Raw genomic sequence first — 12770 nt, 5'->3', positions numbered from 1 at the left:
TTGATGATTTACTTCTTTTCTAGTACTCTTTTCTTCCTGGAGCTCTTCGTAATCATGTTAGGTTTTCCGGATATTTTCTCAGTGTCTCTTACTTTTTTATTTATTGGATTCATTTCTTTGTATTTTTGCTCTGCAATATGGAATGGTTCCTCTTTTTATCTCGCAGAAAACCAATTTGAATTTTAGTATAGACTGTTCCTTTTAAAACTTCTCTATTAACTTTAAAAATTTAGATATCATGTTTGTCAGTTTCTGAAACATTTTTTGTGCATAAGGTTTATCATGTTTAAGATCTCATTGAATTTCTTAAATTATTTTCTGTTTCTTTTATTAATTCTCTCTCCATAAGTGCCACCTTATTCAGGTCATTCACCTTTAAACATCTTGGGATCTCATTTGTATTCTATTAATATCAAAGCTTTCTCAACATATCTGAAGTTAAATTAGGCTATAGTATCTTGGGTACTGCCATATCATCAGATTATAGGAGATGTGGTGGGAGTTTATCCTCCAAAGAACAAGCAGTCTGCAATTTGGCAAACTGAGACTCTGATGTCAGTCTGCTGTGAGGAGTCCTCCTTGGTGTCAGGAAGGAATTGTGAAGGATTGTATTCAACCCGGTGATATTGACAGGAATGCTGGCCCCTTCCTAGAGATGCAAATAAGTGTTCCTCTCTATTGTGAGGGAACCCACTAAGGTAAAGTGAACTCTACCATATCTTCATCCTTCCACCTTCCAGACAACCATGGAGACTTCTCTGGCCCATATTCCATTGCAGAGGCAATCCTGTTTACAAAGTTCTGGGTTCTAGGTCAGCCGATTTCCCAGCAATACAACCAATGACATACTACCACTGAATTTTCTTTTCAAGTGAGTCTATATCGCACATATCATCATGGATCTTGTCGAGGCCCCAGCATGTTGTCAGGGTTATTTTTGGTTGTTCAGTTGGTCTTTCAAAGAGTTGTCAGGAAGAGAGAAGCAAGGACTGAACTCAGGATACTCTCTTCCCAGAATGTCCCTCTCCCTTACTTCCATTCCTAATAGCTGTCTTACTGAAGAGGGAGGGTGGAGAATGCGGTTATAGATCTACTGCCCTGCCTGTTCTCTTTAGTGTGTCCACAAGGACCACTGCCCTATGCTCTCATGGTCTCAGTTCTTCTGTCATTAAGAGTGGCATGATTCTTTGGATTTATTCTTTACTATAGCCCATGATCCCAAGGGGCTTGACAGAGTATCCCTGAGGTACACCATGGGGTACCAAAAACTATCTGTTTCTTCCGACCTCCACTGAGCTGCCGATGGTGTGCTTGTTCCAGCCTGGGCCCTCGCTCACATACACGTTCTTTGCTGCTTGACAAGTTGACCAGGCTGCTTTTATTCTGACTCTGCTTAGGAGCCAGCGCTCTTCACCTAGTCAGTCAAGGTCTCCTCGCTGTGCCCATGGGTCTGTCAGGTCAGCAAATCCTGGCTGGTGCCTCCTTCTGGATCTCTGGGTGTCCTTTACTTCAGAGTGCATACTTTGCTTAGGTCCTTGTTCTGGGGAACTGACCACCTACCACTTCTCTTACTTAATAGTGTTCATATGAGGTTGAAATGAGACAATGTTTGCAAAACTGCCATCTACTTAATGTAACTTCCCTAACGTTTGTTTATGTGTGTGACATTTGAGCTCGTATCCTGTATTTAAGGGCATATTAGTGTGCTTACTTTCCTCCAGGGTTTATTTACTCCTTTTGATGTTTCATGCAAGGCATTCTACCAGTTTAAATGCTATGCTATCTCCTTGCTACCACACTACCCTTTGCCTGTTTCAAAACTTCTTGAGTTTCATGTATTTTGATACTCACCCTTCCAGGTGACCCATCCTTGTCACATATATATCCTTACGTCTCTTTATTCAGCTAAGCTAAATGCATATTTGAATCATATGGTTTGGGACTTTTCCATGTATCTTTATTGTGACTCCTGTTTTAGTATACATTTCTCTCATTTTAAATTTTAGTTTATTTATTTTGACAGAGAGAGGGAAAGAGAGCATGAGCAGGGGAGGGGCAGAGGGAGAGCGAAGGAGAGAATCCTAAGCATGCTCCACACCAGGCATGGAGCCCAACGCAGGGCTCAATCTCACAACCATGAGATCATGACTGTGAGATCATGACCTGAGCTGAAATCAAGAGTCAGATGTTTAACCAACTGAGCCACTGAGGCACCCCTTATTATACATTTCTTAAAAGCACAGACCTAACTTATTCTGTCCTTTATGCCTTTCTCAGCACTTGGTGTAATATAGCAAGTGTTCAAAAATTAGAACTAAAGCAATTTAAACAGCAGCACTTCCCCCTCCCCCCACTACTAAAAGCTAAAATTCACCTTTTTTCTTTCTTAGAAGGATTTATCTGGGGGCACACATATGTAAATATTTCACTTTTCAATGATTTTCTCTATACATCTATGTGAAACTATGCATGCCATGAGGCCCACCTTTAGGAATTGGAGTTAGTTTTGAAAATGAAAGAATATATTAGTACATTATGCTTGCCACTTGTGTGGGTGGTGATGCTGGGGAGCAGGAGTGATTAAGTAAAAGACAACCAAGTCGGTAGATAGATGCAGAGATAGATGATAGATAGATAGATAGATAGATAGATAGATAGATAGATAGATATTTTGTGCTTAGGTTTTGGAAAACTTACCTTTAAAACCCACAAATTCTGTTTCTTAAGAGGCGTTTTGAAATCAGGTTTGGGGCAGTTGGCAAAAGACAAGCTGGAATAAGCCTGGATATGGCACTTTGTCCATACTACTGGTATCCGAGTACTGAGTCTAATCCTTCCTTTCACTCATGCTGTTTAACTTGCAGGAAATGATGAGCAGAGGAGCTGTGTCTCAGAGAGAGAGAGAGAGAGAGAAAGAGAGAGAGAGATTGATTGATTGATTGATTGATTGATTTGGTAGTATAAATTCATTACCAGAATTTCAACATTCTATTTTATGGGAGATGTTTTAGTCCAGAGCACTCATGACTTGTTTCGCAGCACATGGGGTGAAAGAAAATACTAAGGGTTCTGAGAAAAATATGACTCCTTGAGTGCCGCCATAAAGGGGACCTGCCTGCTCCTTTGAAATTGCAGGGCTAATTAAAACCAGCATCTTAGGAAATACAGCGCTAGAGAGAGAATGTACTCAGTTGTTATCACTGAATATGTCACTAGAGATTGCTGTTATATTTATGGCTAAAAGGCATTTAAAAGTGCAAAAGAAATACTGTTCTGCAAATAGCACAGAAAAATCTAATCTATGGTCAATCTCACTGTGGAATGTATAATTCTAGTAATGAGTGCTGAAATGGGCTAATTGGAGCCTGGCTTTCAAATGTATTATAAAATACAGAAAAAAAGGTTTAATGCGTGAAATAAGCCTGCTGGTTAACCTAGGAGAGTGGAAACTTTCAGGTTCAATGTTTTTTTAAAAGCCTTAGAAGTTGAGAAGGTGTTCTGGAGACTGAACATGTCTGCTGGTTTTCGCAGTCTGTCGTGAGGACTCAATTTCTGTCTCTAGAAGTCTGTTCTGTTTTTCAACTCATCCTGTCATATCAATTTGGACCTGCCCTCTGATGGAAGACTGCATTACCGTGTAACTAGGAAACTATTAATTAGAGATCGTATTTAAAATCATATGCACCAGGATAGTCTTAGGAGTGAAATAGTTATTTTAATGAGGGGTCCTCTGGGGGTAGATCTATAACAGTCTGACTACAGCATAGCCTGATTAGAAAACACGATAAGTTTCCAGCACATACAAAACTGACACCTGAACGACACCACCAACAAACCCTGTCTTCTCTAAGAATGCAAATCAAGTTATGGTAGAAAGTGTCTTCAGTCCTGAATTACTGTTTTTCTCTAAATGTTTTGGAGAAATACCATCTGGAAATGGGATTTAGAAAGCATGTAATTATTGTGGTATTTCTATCAATAAACTGATTTGATTCCGGAAAGTTGAAAGAGTTAAAAACCTAGTTTTGAAAACATTTGGTTCAAGCAAATGAGGTTTTTTGGATTTGGGTTTTTTTTTTTTTTTTTTTTACATGGGATTGGGATGTCTGGAAATAAGGAGTTTTTACTCCTCTGGATGTCGCTTTATTTTATAATTAAAGTGCAAGAAGGCCTCCCTTGGAATGTTTGCTTTGGAGACTGGAAGAACCTAAACTTGTGCTCAAATATTTCCTTAAAGAACTAAATCTCAGTTTTGTAACTGTGGTTTGAGATTGTTTGTACCTGGTTCACTCATTTGAGGACATGCGCAATTACTTTCACAAATTTAGCATTAAAGTCATTGTACAGGTGCTGCAGGAATTGCTCATAGAAGAGTGTTTCTCAAAATGCAGTTAATATTAATGGCTTGAGTCTTACATTTGAAACTGTAGAAATGTATTATGCTATTTCTTGGGAGTAGAATAAGATGAATAATTCACCAATATTTTATGTTTTTTTCTAAAATCTCTTTTGCCCCCTAATCATGTTAGAGTGGCTAGAGTGTAAAAGTCAAGAATTACTTTGTCCTAGCGAAGGGATAATGTGTTCAGCAGTGTTGGGAGAGAAAGGAAGCAGAGTTGGCATAAATGTGTCTGCCTTATTAATGAAGAAAGCCACGGGACTTCCTTATTCCAATTCAAGTTTCCAGACACAGTCTTTTGGAGAGCGGGGGCCTCTTTGTTTGTCCACACCATGTCGTCTGCTGTCTTGCACGTGGCGGGTACTCCCTAAATATGTGTTGAAAGAGAGTGAAACCCACTACTCATTGGCTGTCTACTCCGTGCTGGGTACCCCGCTAAATAGCTTACTTGCAACATCTCATTCCATCTTATGTATCTGCATCATTCCCATTTAACAGGTAAAAAAATTAATGTACACTCCAGTGTTTTGCCTGAGGCCAGAAAAGTAGGAGGTAGATGAGAGTCCAAGCCATGTCTGCTTGATTCCGAAGCCTGTAATCGCTGGAGTAGACTGCTTGCCCAGATGAATGTAGGAATGAATAAATGGATTCATATTATATCACTCCATGATTTTGAAGCTACCTAATTATAATTTCCTTGAGTTTTTACCCACATATTGACGCCTCCCTCAGAACGGATATCAGGATAAAACAAACAGGCAGTCAGAATTTTGTCTTCTAACACACTATCTTAGAACGCACTATTCAGAAATGTTTTGCATTTAAATGTGGGGATGGCCTTTAGTAGTAGGCTTTCTGAGGAGACAGAGGTGTGAGAGGGTAAGGAGAAGAGTTCTGAAGATCTAGTGTTCACAAGTTTTTTCCTTTTCTGTGTGCTGTTTCAGAAATTGGCAAGTTTTAGACATTTGGCCCTCATCTGGTCTTCCGATTATCTGTATGAAAAGATAGCGTACTTCAGCTGCTGTGAAAGGAAGTCATTAGGATGGTTGCACTGAATCTTGGTTCCTATTAAAGTATCTTCTCTGATACTTCTCTGGAAAGTGGCCATGGGCTGAATCTCTTAGCTTACGGAGTCCTGAATCCAGCTCCCAGTTCTTAGACTCCTAAACATCACAGGACATTGACCAAAAGAATATCCACTTTCTCAGATGTAGTTATCTTTAGACTCCTTCAGGTGATGCTCTGCATGTTCCAGATCATCTGCACCGATGTGTTTCCATTACATTTAACAGAATTTTGATTGAGGAAAGAGATTGCTTATTTAGCATCATGAAAATTTGGGCCATAATGAGTATATATCCCCTGGAAAAGAAAATCCATAAGCTCTGTCATCACTTTCTTCCAGATCCTAAATTTGTGCTGCTTCCTCTGTTTCATTGTCTGTTGATGGCCACCCCATTCTCCTAGGCACCTGAGTGCTAAGCTAAGAGACCTCTTTATATCCTGTGCTTAGTTGCCTCCTGGATGAAGTCCCCAAGATCAAATGAATCGTGCCTGCATAAGATCATTAGCATGTGTTGCTTTCCATCTCTGCTGTAGAGTCTAGACCACCACTGTTGCTCCTGTGGACTACAACAGCCTTCTGAAAGGTTTCCTTATTTGTGTTCTTGTATTCCTACCACCCATTTTCCACACCATGCAGTGATCTTTCTAAAGTCAAAATCAGATATTGTAGCTGCTCTGTTGAAAGGACTTCAGTGTCTCCTTATTGTTCATGGAAGAAAGTGAAAACTCCTACTATAGCATTCCAAGTATCTGCAGTCTAGTTCTAACCCACCTTTGGGTTGTATTTCTGGATATTGCTCCTCCCACCACACTCTGCACTCCAGCAGTAGATGGGTTGGCTAAGTATAGTCGATGGAACAAGAGTTGTGGAGTCCTAAAACCTACCTGATTTTGAATCCTGGCTTTGCCATTTACCAGCTGTGTAACTTTTGGTGACTTAGCTAATATCCCTGAGCCTCTCTTCTCCCATCTGTAGCAGTGGGGATGATGGCATGGGCCTCAAAAGTTGTCAGGAAGATGAAATGAGACAATGTATGCACCTAACATCTGGTGAGTCTATTTCAGTGTGATCCCATTCTGCTTTGTGTTATAAGTGTTCTTGGCATCTTTATTTTCTCTGTGTTGTAAGTGCTGCAGCAGCCACACTGTGTCTTGTTCATTTTTCTATCACACATAGCACTTAGCACAGTGTCTTACACATAATAATTGCTCCAAAATGTATTGAATTGGTTCAAAATAAAATGACAGCCCAACAATTTAGTATCTGAGTTTTGTTAACTTTCTGAAGAACACATGTGAGTCACAGATTGGAGTGTTCACCTATATATGTATAAATACCAGACATTTTGCTCATTAACCAAACACTTTGGCTCATTAACGAAAATACAATATCATAGATGATTTTAAAACTCTCCCTTATATCATGTGCCCCTAATTCTGGCTATACTTTTCTGAGATCTAATGACTTTGCATTTGCAAAGTGGAGCTACTCTAAAAATACAGCTAACAAGAATGAATGCTTCCATTTTCTCCTTTAGTGCAACTGTTTTATTACTCTCTGCAGGTGTACCTCCTTTTATGCAACAAACTTATTTATGCATAATCTGCAAATATTTATAGATTGGTTCATATTTTAACTGCAGAGAGCCTGTTGTGAATATTTTTTGCAGAGTTAATGAATTTTTAAAAGCTAATTTATGTATTTTGGGTGGGCAGTTTGGGGTCATCCATACTATATTTGTTTTTCTTAAAGTGGGGCATCATTCCCATGTGTCAAAAGCACTTAGCTTCATGCCTTGGGTGTTCTTAAACACTGACCAGAGATAAAAAGGACCTGGGGGTTAGCTGAGACCTGGGAAAATAGGTCAAAGAGAGAGAGATAGTGAGCCTGAGCTGGCTGCTTAGCTGTGTGCAGAGCTCACACAAGTACTTGTCTGATGGATACTCTGGATTGGGGGGTGCTTCTCATTGCAAAGTGATGACTGAGTCTTAACACATGTCGAACCTCACAGTTAGAAATCTCCCCATGATGTGCCTTTGTTTAATGGCGCTAAGTGGAAACAATGAAATCCTGCCTCTGGTCATTATTGAACATCTAATATTCAGAAGGGCAGCATCCGTTTCCAGTGCTACTTCAGGAAAGATGATAATCTGAAAGAAGGTAATGTGGTCTAACAAACACAAAGAGCCATACGGTCACCCCAGTCCTAAGTGGTTTAATTTGGGCAATGTTTAGCTTATAAGATCAATGACCACTTTCAGAGCCCATAATGTTTTGGCCCTCTAGTGTCTCTTGGATAAAAAGTGGGCCTTGTAAACAAATTTAGACACTTGTTGAAATTTGAACCATGATCAGCAAACCTTTCCCCATCATGGGAAGCCAAAACAGGAACCACCAATTTAGTACCTTTTAAATCACCTGGATGATTTAAAATTTCAACATCCAGGTACTTGAAGCTATGGTCATTGCAGCTGTGCATGTTAAAACGAGATTTTTTTTTTTTTTTTTTTTTTTGCTTTAATGCTAACAGTTAGGTCTCATCCTTTGATTAGATTTTCTCTATAGGTTACAGCTTTATCTCTGGCATCTCCCCAGGCTTGTACTTTATGCTCTATGTTATGAACTGAATATTTGTACTCTCCCCAAATTCATACACTGAAATCCTCACCTCCAATGTGATGATCTTAGGAGGTGGGGCCTTTGGGAGGTAATTAGGTCATGAGGATGGAGCTCTTATAAATGGGATTAGTCCCTTTTTAAGAAGAGATGTTAGAGAGATGATCTCTCTTTGAGCAATGTGAAGATACAATGAAAATCTGGTCATCTGCAAATCAGGAAGTGGTTCCTCACCAGACATGGGTCTTTTAGCACTTTGATCCTGGACTTAATCCCCAGAACTGTGAGAAATAACTGTTTATGGTATAGCCTGAGGAGACTAAGACACTCTAAAAATATGCTTTTGGGGGATGCTTTATTTCTTTCTTACTCCATTCACTTGGGTAACATACACTCTAAGTTTGAATAGCACTGCCTCTTGGGAGCTTCCCCAGATTGTTCCTCCTTGGTGCCACCATATTGCCCTGTACTTAGGGCTCTCAGTCTACTCACCACATTACCTCATATTTCCTGATTTATATATGTAGCAATGCACCTTTCAGTTTTATTCTGAGTTGTGTTTATATCTTGAGCCTCCCTTTCCCCTGGGGGACAGAAAAAGGTTTAATTACTTCAGATGCATGGCCCCCTTCTCCAATTCTTGAGAGATGGATCAAAATTCATGGGCTCATGTATTGTCCAGGCATCATGGGAGGATTGCAGTTAGTCCTCGATCATCAGCTAGGTCTGTAGCATCTGATGAATGGTATGGTATCCCAGATGGTTACAAGCTGTAGGTCCATGCAGGGCATTGCTTTCTCTGACTTTGTTCCCAACCAAAAGCACTCTCCTGGGCCAGCTCAGTCAGTCTCTGCTACTTCTGTGTCCTTTCTCAAGAAACTCTTTTTCTCCTGTGCCACCACAGAGTCATTGGAGAACTGTAGGGGTCCGTCAGGGTAGTCTTCCACCTTGTGTACTTCTCTTGATCATTTGGAAATCATTTTACTGGTCTTCACACCAGACCAGGCAGGGACAAACTAGGGAATCTTGCTGCTTTCCCAAGTCTTTCCCAGGAAAAGGACAAAGATTCCCTCTGTTCTTAAAGACACACTAAACTCTCCTCGAGCTATTGTTTTCTCTCTCTGCCCCCTCCCCTCCCCTTAATAAGATTTTATATAGACTCTGGAGGTCGTAGAAGTTGGGGCTAGCTTTTTCCACAGTTCTCCAAATGTTTTCACTTATCATTGGACCTTGATTATTGAAACTCAGAGATCAAAATGTGATTCCTTTGTCTATCTTCCTTGTGATATCTTTCTTGAGACAATGAGAGCTGCGTGTCTGATGGCCCTAATATTTTTGATAATGGAGTGACAAGAAACACAGGAGCAACTGTTAATATTGCAAAATGTGATTGCAGCACACGTTCACCTCCGTCACTAATGTGTGACTTGCTCAAAGGGAAGAACTGTGTCACTAGCCCCTAGCATAGTGTTGGCCACTTATAAGGTACATGGGATATGAACAGATTGGTGCATTCCAAGAGAACACCTATGACTTTGTTCATTCACTTACTCATTAGTGCAAAACAAATGTTTCTGAGAATCTCTTTATTCTAGACCCCAGGCTGAGTACTTCAGATAAATGGATGTCAGGCATAATCCCAGGCCTCTAGGAACTTACATACAAGTTAATTCCTGATAGCTTAAGGTCACAATATGTCAAAGATATAAAATATTGGTGGAGTAAATTAAAAACAATTGGAGGATATTTGTAAGCCTAGGGGTAGTACAGAGGGTCTTAAGCAAGACTGAAAATCCAGAGACCATGAAGAAAAAACGTAAATGTATTTGATTACATATATATTTGAAACTATTTGTATGGTACAATTCATTATAAATAAAGTAAAAAACTAAACCCTTATAGACTAGGAAAAATATTTGTGACATATATGATAAAAGGCTCATAGCCTCAATGGGCACAGTTTCTACAAATTACTAAGAAAGAGGTAAAGAATCTAGTAGGAAAGATAGGTCCAGGTTATGCATTCTCCATTCACAGATGAGAATATATGTTGCTGGTAAACATATAAAAAGATTCTCTAATAACCAGGGAAATGCAAATTAATAAAACAATGAAATTCCCCTTTCCCCGTCAGATACAAAACTGACATCCATTGGAAAGAGCTGTGGGGCATAGGCACTCTCATACATTGCTTCTGGAAGGGTAAACTGCCTAGCTTTTATGGGAAAGCAGTCTGGCAATATTTAAAATTTACAAATTTAGGACATGCATATCTTTTAGTTTTCTGGGAATATAATTTACAAAAACCAAAATCCTAGCATGTGTAAGGATGTTTACAGCAACAACAACAAAAAAATCCCCACAAGCACCCTGAGTGTCCATCCATAGAGGAATTGGTTGAATATATGATAGTAGATCTTTGGTATAATAGAGCTCTGAGTTAAGTCTGGATAGAGCCAGGGGATTTAGGGGAAGCTTTTAATTTTTATCTTGTACATATCTACACTGTTTGACTTGTTATAAAGAGCAGTTATCTTTTGTAATTAAAACTCCAACAAAGTAAAAAATATAATTTTACAACTTTGTAATTATAGCGTAATACATCACATGTTCCGATAGGGGTCAGTCAGGTGCCATGGGGACTCACAGAAGGAGGCGCCCACCCCAGTTCTAATGCATCTAGGCAGGTTTTCTGGAGGCTAGGACATCTGTGTTTACTCTTGAAGGTTGAGTGGGAATTAGCTTAGCAGGCTGGGGGTGGTGGTGGTGAGTATTAACAAGCACAGGAAGCAGCAGATATGGAGGCTAGGGAAGACAGGTGGGTGGGTTCTTATAAAACTCAACATACTCTTGTCATATGACCCAGCAGTTGTGCTCCTTGGTATTTACCCAAATGTGTTGGAGACCTATGTTCACCAAAAAAAAAAAAAAAAAAAAAAAAAAAAAAAACCCGTTCTCAAATGTTTACAGCAACTTTAGTCTTGATGCCAAAACTTGGAAGCGACCAAGATGGTGAATGGCTAACTAAACTGTGCTACACCCAGACAATGGGATAGTATTCAGCGCTAAAAAGAAATGAACTATCAAGCTGAAAACACAGGCAAGAACCTTCAATGCATGTTGCTGAGTGAAAGAAGCCAGTTTTAAAAGGTACATACTGTTTGATTCCAACTATATGACATTCTGGAAACGGTGAAACTATGGAGACAGTAAAAAGATCAGTGGTTTCCAGGGGTTCAGAGGAGGAAGGAAGGATGAATAGGCAAAACACAGACTTTTTGGACAGTGAAACTATTCTGTATGGTACTGTAATGGTTGGACATAATGAAATGATGCAATTGGCAAAGTTCATAGAAATGCATCACATCACAAAGAGTGAATTCTAATGTAAATTATGGGCCTTAATTAATAATGATAATGTATCAATATTGGTTCATCAATTATAATGAATGTACCACACAAATGCAAGGCCTTACTACTAGAGGAAACTGAGGTAGTATATGGGAACCCTGTGCTGTTTGTTCAATTTTTGTTCAAACCTTAAACTGCTCTAAAAATAACCTACTAATTAAAAACAAGATAATTCAGTATCTCTGTTAAGATGGCTCATCAAAATTTGATTTTACTACTGATAATTGGGTGTATACAACATGAAAGGTCAGACATAGCAGTTTATGGTCAGCAATTCTGATAAATTCTATTGCATAAAATTTCATAAAAATGAAAAAAGGCACATTTATAAATGAATGCATTGACTCATCTCAAGAGGATACATCTCTATTTTGACTAGGCATAGATGAGAGTCACATGCCCCCTTATAATGTATAATGGATACACTATCTAATGCATTCTGAAGACAAGCAATATCTAACCACGTATCTGCAATAAAAGCCAGGTTTGTCCCACCTCACCTTCACCTAACTTCATCTCCTGGATACAAGTTTGCATCCGTTGGCCACCAAAAATCAGGGTCAAGGCCCCAGGCCTGGGGATAAACTAAGGCATTGCCAATGGGCTGGGGTTCTAGGCTGAGCAAGTAATTAGAACTGAAATGTAGAGACCAAAACAGAAGCGTAGCTTATAAATTTGGCAAGTTGGGAATGGGGTGGGTGTGGAAGAGAGAAAATTGTGACTCAGAGTATCTAGCTGGGAGCCCAGAGTTTCACCCTGAGAAAGGCTCTGGGCCCTGAGACTTACTGGCAAGGAGGAGGCTTGAAGACTCGGGACTGACAGTGGTGCCTTTTCTCTTACTCTGATTTGCAACAAACTCCTTGCACCTCAAACTTCTCTCATTTTCTTGCTGCATCTTTCAGTCTCTCCTTTACCTCCCTGTATCTCCCACCTTCCAGCCATATCCATATCTGGCAGGGCTAGTTCAAGATTGTTCTGTCCCTTGTCAGGGGTCTCATAGACTCTCAGGATTGGAAGCTTTGGAATTAACTCAACTTCTCCATAAGGCTTGGATGGCCTCTGTGGTATTCTCCACACCTGTCTCTACTGGAAAGTCTCTGGTAATAAGGCATCGGTTATATCACAAAGCAGTTCTTATAATAGGGGGATGATTCTATTAAATTTTTTTTTCTTTTCCTTCTCTTCATGTTTTATCTTTATCTTTCTTTTTTAATGTAAATTTTATTTAGTTAATATACAGCATAATATTGGTTTCAGAAGTAGAATTCAGTGATTCAT

Source organism: Leopardus geoffroyi, chromosome X, assembly GCF_018350155.1.
Source record: "Leopardus geoffroyi isolate Oge1 chromosome X, O.geoffroyi_Oge1_pat1.0, whole genome shotgun sequence".
Taxonomy (NCBI): Eukaryota; Metazoa; Chordata; class Mammalia; order Carnivora; family Felidae; genus Leopardus; species Leopardus geoffroyi.
The sequence above is the reverse complement of the archived record's forward strand: the minus strand, read 5'-3'. Positions refer to the sequence as shown.